General features: G+C 40.4%; 1 long non-coding RNA gene across 1 annotated transcript; it reads left to right on the forward strand.

Moving 5' to 3' along the window:
- Positions 1-1906: 1906 nt before the first annotated feature.
- On the forward strand, positions 1907-2319 carry LOC131996314 (uncharacterized). The gene is made up of 2 exons (XR_009397763.1): positions 1907-2175; positions 2223-2319. It is a non-coding gene; the product is annotated as an uncharacterized LOC131996314 (long non-coding RNA).
- Positions 2320-6019: the final 3700 nt, after the last annotated feature.

The following is a 6019-nucleotide window of genomic DNA, read 5'->3' on the forward strand; positions in this document are numbered from 1 at the left end:
ATTGAGAGCAGTAACCATGACGTTTAGTATCAGAGATGGCAACAATTTAAACATGGTACTGAAAATGTACTTTCAGCCACATACAAAGGGTAAATAAAAAATTTGGTTGGTGTGAGTAGGTCACCTAAGGGGTAAGTTCTGGGAAAGTATTTATAAAGATTGGTCGCTAAAAAACATATTTTGCGCTATAACACCGTATGTAAAGGGTGATTTTTAAGAGCTATAGCAAAGTTAAAAAAAAAACACATAAAATTCAGAAAAATTCATAAAATCTTTATTTAAATCGATAATACGGTCCATATACAGGATTCACTAATAATGTCATCATATAGGAGAAAACGTAAACAAAGAATGTATGTAAAAAGAGAACAAGTTGACATCCTCAATGCCAAGTACTGCCAAATATTAAAAAAAAAGTATATCGGCTGATCGCTTGGCTTAACCTTATTCAGTGAATCCTGGTCCATATAATTAAATGTTTGAAGATTTTTTCATGCAAATGTTGACCGTGACTGTGCCTCAAATTGTCCATCAACTAAGTCCAATTTTGGCATACTTTTTCCAACATTTCGGTACTCATTTTGAAGCATTCACGAATAAATGCTTCAATGTTGTCTTCCAATGCATCAATTGAAGCGGGCTGTATAAACATGTGCTTTAACATAGCCCCACAAAAAGTAGTGTGAAGGCGTTTAATTCCATGATCTATGCGGCCAATTGACCGGTCCCGTAAGTGAAATAAAATGTTCGCAAAAAATGTAAAAAAAAAGGAAAAACCGCAGCAACTTTTTCGGGATGCATTGGTGGCTCTTGCAATTTTTCTGTGTGTATTATAGTTAAGAACTATACCACAAACAACCAAAAATGGCGCGAACTAGTAACATAGACAAAATCAGAGTTGCACTAATCACTGATTTTGACAGATAGTGCACTGAATATTTTGTTGTTGGGCGACTGCCACTACCTGTAAATGAATAAATCTTGGTTAGGGCATTTCGTTGGGGGTAGATTTTTGTTGTTGAGCTGAAGATGCTACCATTGTTGCCTTTTTTGATAGTTTCCTACCAAAATTGGTAGGGTTTTATTCTCATGGTAGATTGGTAGGCTGACCTCAATATTTGGTAGATTTTTCCAATATATAAATATTACAAGGTTAATTACTGAAATAATCGACGGGGAAAACTCAAAATTAATTCATTTCTTGTTGTTTCATTGCATTCTTTATGTATCCAGAATAAAACTATAGATATCGGCGGGCCAAATACTGTTACAAGGGGACTCACTGCTTCAAATTTCGGGAAAAGGTCGTAAATTCTGACATTGGCCGTAACTGAACGAGTGTCAAGGGATCTCTTCCTAAATTTCGCAAATTCTCGGTAAGAAATACGGCTTTTGTGCGTTTAATGCATTCAATCGGATAACATGGATATGTAGCGGATGCATTCAAATATGGTGAGATCTGGTCCATATTCATTAGATGAGGGGTCTATGCAACTCACTGTAACGGCGCAAATGGGCAAAAACGCATTTCTCGGCTCAAACACTTAAATCGGAAGATTGCTTTATTTAAACTCGACACAGTTGTCGCTGAAATCGAGGCAAAAATACGATTTTATGAACTTAACATCTTAAGGGGAAATCGGTTTATATCAAGATATAGGCCATCTTTGAACTTTAGTCTTTAGAGTGATTTTAACAAACAGACGGACAGATATGTCTAAATCGTCTATTAATAATAAAAGGTTAGGTCACATGCAAAAACATAAAGTGGATAGGCCCCATGAACATTATTAAGGATGTCAAATCTGCCGATTGAAAATGTCATCATATAGGAGAAAACGTTAACAAAGAATGAATGTAAAAAGGGAACAAGTTGACATCCTTAATGTCAAATACTGCCAAAAAAAATTTTAATGGCACCTTGAAGATTTCGTAGGAATTTTGTGAGATGCGGATGTGAAGACAATTAAAACTCCTTTACATTTGCCATTTGGATTCCAAGGTGCAGTGAAACGTAATATATAGCCACTCCTGCATAATTGTCAACCTTGCCGACTAGTGCTGGAACCTGTTTTAGGCACTTGGAGGAAATGTTCCTTGGAGGAAATGTTTAGGAACACCACACAGCTGATGGCAGTTCCGGAGACCCTTTTATTTTTGGGTAGTACTGTTGGGGTAAGGAGGAAGGTCCAAAAAATTATATAGCCTATGTTTCCTTTTAGACCAACCTACACAATCTGTGAAAATTTCAATGTAATCGGTTCAGCCGTTTTTGAGTATATACGGAACAAATAAACAAACCGACAAGAAATTCCAAAAGAGCACTGCATCCCTCTATTGTTTGAGCCAATGTGGGTATTTCTGGGACTTTTGAGTTTTCTTCGTCTGAGACTTCGGAATCCCCATCAGTTTCGTAATCTTCGCTTTGCTTTGCCATATGTATTATGTCAGTATCAGATAGAGTAGCACAGGATGTGACTTCATCATCCTACTCGATCCACTTTGAGAGGTCACCAGTGGATGTGCTACTGATGACCGGTATTACAATGTCTGATTGTACAACTGCAGCATAGTTCGCATTTTCGTCATCTTGGGACAGCAGGTTGTTCCAAACATTGCGTAACCCTTGTGGTGTTACCTTGCCCCAAGATAAAGCAGCTGTCCCTAAAGCTGTCTTAATGTTCAAAGACTTGGCGAAATCATGTCTGCTGTCTGCAGCCATAAGTTTTTGGACGATTAATTTCGGTAATTGCATTTAAAACTTCGAATCACCCATTGATCCGTGGGCTAAATTAAGCAAGTGCAATTCTTTGGAAGAATTCTTTACTGCAACGTTTTCAGATTTTCTAGAAGCAAACCCAATTTGTAGTTCCTATCGAAGCTAATGATTTGTAGGTGTTCCCTTACTTCTGGCCCAAAATTATTGTTGAATCACTCGAGGAAACGTTCTTGTGTTACCCAGGCTCTCTTATTTGATTTATAAATTACCCGAAGGCTGGGAACTTTTTCTATTACCATCAGTTTGCATCTGTGTGTCCCAGCTGCATTACCACAAAGCAAAGCTGTTATTCTCTCGTTGGATGCTTTGTATCCATCGATGGCCTTATCATATCGAACATCATAGAGGGGCTATCACACAGGCTGGAAGTTTGAGTCAACACATGACGTTCTGTCCTGGATGGGGTGGAACTGCCGCTTTCTTCAGAGTCCGAGTACTTTGGCGTGACTTTTGTATTCAAACTTAGTTGGAGAATAAACGTCGAAGAATTAGTCAAAATGATACTGAATGCGTTTTAATCCTATCACAACTCGATACGAAGGAGTTGGGGGTTTAGGCTGTGGACGGTCCACTGGCTGTTTATGGCGGTGGATCAGCCAATTGTCACGTCATTGGGTGCTGCCATGCATGAAGTAGTGTTTTTAGTCGTCAACGTTGAAAATGCCCTAACAGGCAAAAAAAAAAAACTTGAAATTTAACAAATTCGGCCCGGCCGGGATTCGAACTTGGGCACACAGAACAATAGCGAGAACCGTTGCCGTCAATACAATTTTCACTAGTTGCACAGACTCATGTGCATACCATGGGAGTAGTGTAATTGCAGCAGACAAAAAAATGTATCATTACACTAAAACACATGCATTGGGAAAAGTACAGCTAATACACAGGGTTGTCGAGTTATTTGTATCGTAGTGGCGTTATCGCCATAAATACGATAAAAATACAACATACCAACATACGGACCTTGAAGCCATCGCACCTAATATGGTTAAAAAGTGTTCTAACCAAAGACGAAATGCTAAGTGGCTGGTGTGGGTTGCTATCTCTGGCTTTCCTTTTCCGGTTGCAAAGAAAAATCTCCGATCATTGAGCTCGTCTCGGAAAAGAAACAACGAAAATTGAGAAATTTTATGATTTTCGCACTAGCAGACAAAAAAAAACTTGAAAATAAAAAAAAATTGGCAGAGCCCAGCCGGGATTTGAACCTGGGCACACAGAGCAACAGCGAAAACCGTTGCCGTTGTCTAGCGTTCGAAGCCATTAATAAAACTTCCAACAGATGCACAGAATCATGTGCATACCATGGGAGTAGTGTAATTGTTGCAGACAAAATATCTGTCAATATACGAAAACACATGCATTGGGAAAAGTACAGCTAATAGACAGGGTTGCCGAGCGTGAGTAATGTGGTATTTGTATCATAGAGGTATTTGTATCGAATGAGAAACAAACGAAAGTTGCAGAGTTGCATTTTTCAACGCGACGCTCCTCAATTCGCTCATTCTGTTTTGGCCTTGAGGGAGCCAGGTACGTGACGCTTCTCAAACTTTGGGCATTCTTCCGCTCTAGTGCGAATGGAGATGAGGCGTGGCGGCGTACTATAAGCGACGCGTCTTACTTCTTTGAGGGGTGTATTTCCTTGTTGATGGTTTGAACGTCGCTTTTCCCGAAACCCTTTGTATACATGGGGACACTGGAGCAGGAGTCTTAATTGAATTTCTTGAAATCAGTGAATCTTATAGGCTTTTTGACGACTACAGCGTATTTTTGGCAGAGGTCTTTGCAGTCCTGAAGGCACTGGAGAATATGTCGCTGCGGAAGCGGGGACCCGATCAGACTGTCACGATATCATCGGGCTATGTGAGGTTGCAACTCGTTAGAAGATACAAAAAGCTTCTTCGAACTAAGGAAAAGGCTTACATGCTCTGCTGGGTCCTATGCCATCAAGGTATGGCCGGGAAAGAAGCGGCCGAAAATCTGAATAGAAAAGGATGGCTGATTGCCCCAGATCTTCGAAATACGGAAGCCCTCCACTGTGAGAGCCCCTTGGCTGGGTGAATGACTTTTACGATAACCACTCGAATGAGGCTTGGACTGTTGCTATAGGTTGCATTTAGAGAAACACGACGTCGGCTGAGAAAACATGGATTGGCGTTCAGCGTCTGAGGCGGACATGCAAACCTAACATTGAAGCTTTGACAACTGCAGTATAAACCCAATGCATGACAAGCGGTTTAAGCCTCATATTTTGCTAATAGCCCTTTCATCCTCTTCGAAATGTTTGATACATAGTTTAATTTCATTTCAACTATTCGAATAACTTAAAATGGCTATATCTCCTTAATTTACAGTAACATATAACTACAGGGTAGTGTTAAGTAGGAAAACTTGTTTCATTCTGAAATTTTATATTTTTCGGGTAATTTTTGCTTTTATCTTATGCTTTTTTACACGAAATTTTATAGCCCACATTAGAAATAATCCTTATAGATCTCCGTTGATACTTTGTTGTCTCTTATATATGGTTAGTAACTTTGTTTAGAAGTATATACGAACTTTAGGAGATTTGTTTAGGACAACAGATATGGTCCATAGGGCAAGGTATACCGCATGTGCCGGCGTGCTGGGCAACAGGGATCTGGTCAGGGCAACCTGAGCGGTTTTAGTGTGGTGGACAATGTGTTGACTTCTTGTAGCGAGTGTGCTAACCTGTTAATGGGAACGTTCATTCCCGATGCGGATGAGCACTAACAGGCTCCCAGTGCGGAGATGATCGTACCTCCTCCAATTCTGGAAAGGTTAGTAATAGTGGACAGTGTCTGCCGGCTTAGAAGCGGGAGGTCACACGGCTTGAACGGTATGACTGGACAGATGTGTAAAAGCACCTGGAAGGCTTTATCTGACCAAGTCGAGTTGATGCTCACACGATGTGTCGAAGTAGGCTATTTCCCTCGTACGTGGAAATGTCTCCGAATCGTAGTCCTTCTGAAATCCCCCGATCAATTGAGAAGCAATCCAAGATTGTATTGGGGCATCAGTTTCCTCCACGTGCTTGCAAAAGTATTGGATAATAATGACAAGATTTAGGGAAGGCAACAAAGAGAGTACTTCTCCGTACCAGTACGGCTTTCTGAAGGAAAATAACATTGTGGATGCCTGGATCCTATGAGAGAGTGAAGCGCCATGGACAATGTGAGAGAATAGAGCGATCATGTTGGTGCTGACGTCGCGGAGGACAAA

This window comes from Stomoxys calcitrans, chromosome 3 (assembly GCF_963082655.1).
Source record: "Stomoxys calcitrans chromosome 3, idStoCalc2.1, whole genome shotgun sequence".
Taxonomy (NCBI): Eukaryota; Metazoa; Arthropoda; class Insecta; order Diptera; family Muscidae; genus Stomoxys; species Stomoxys calcitrans.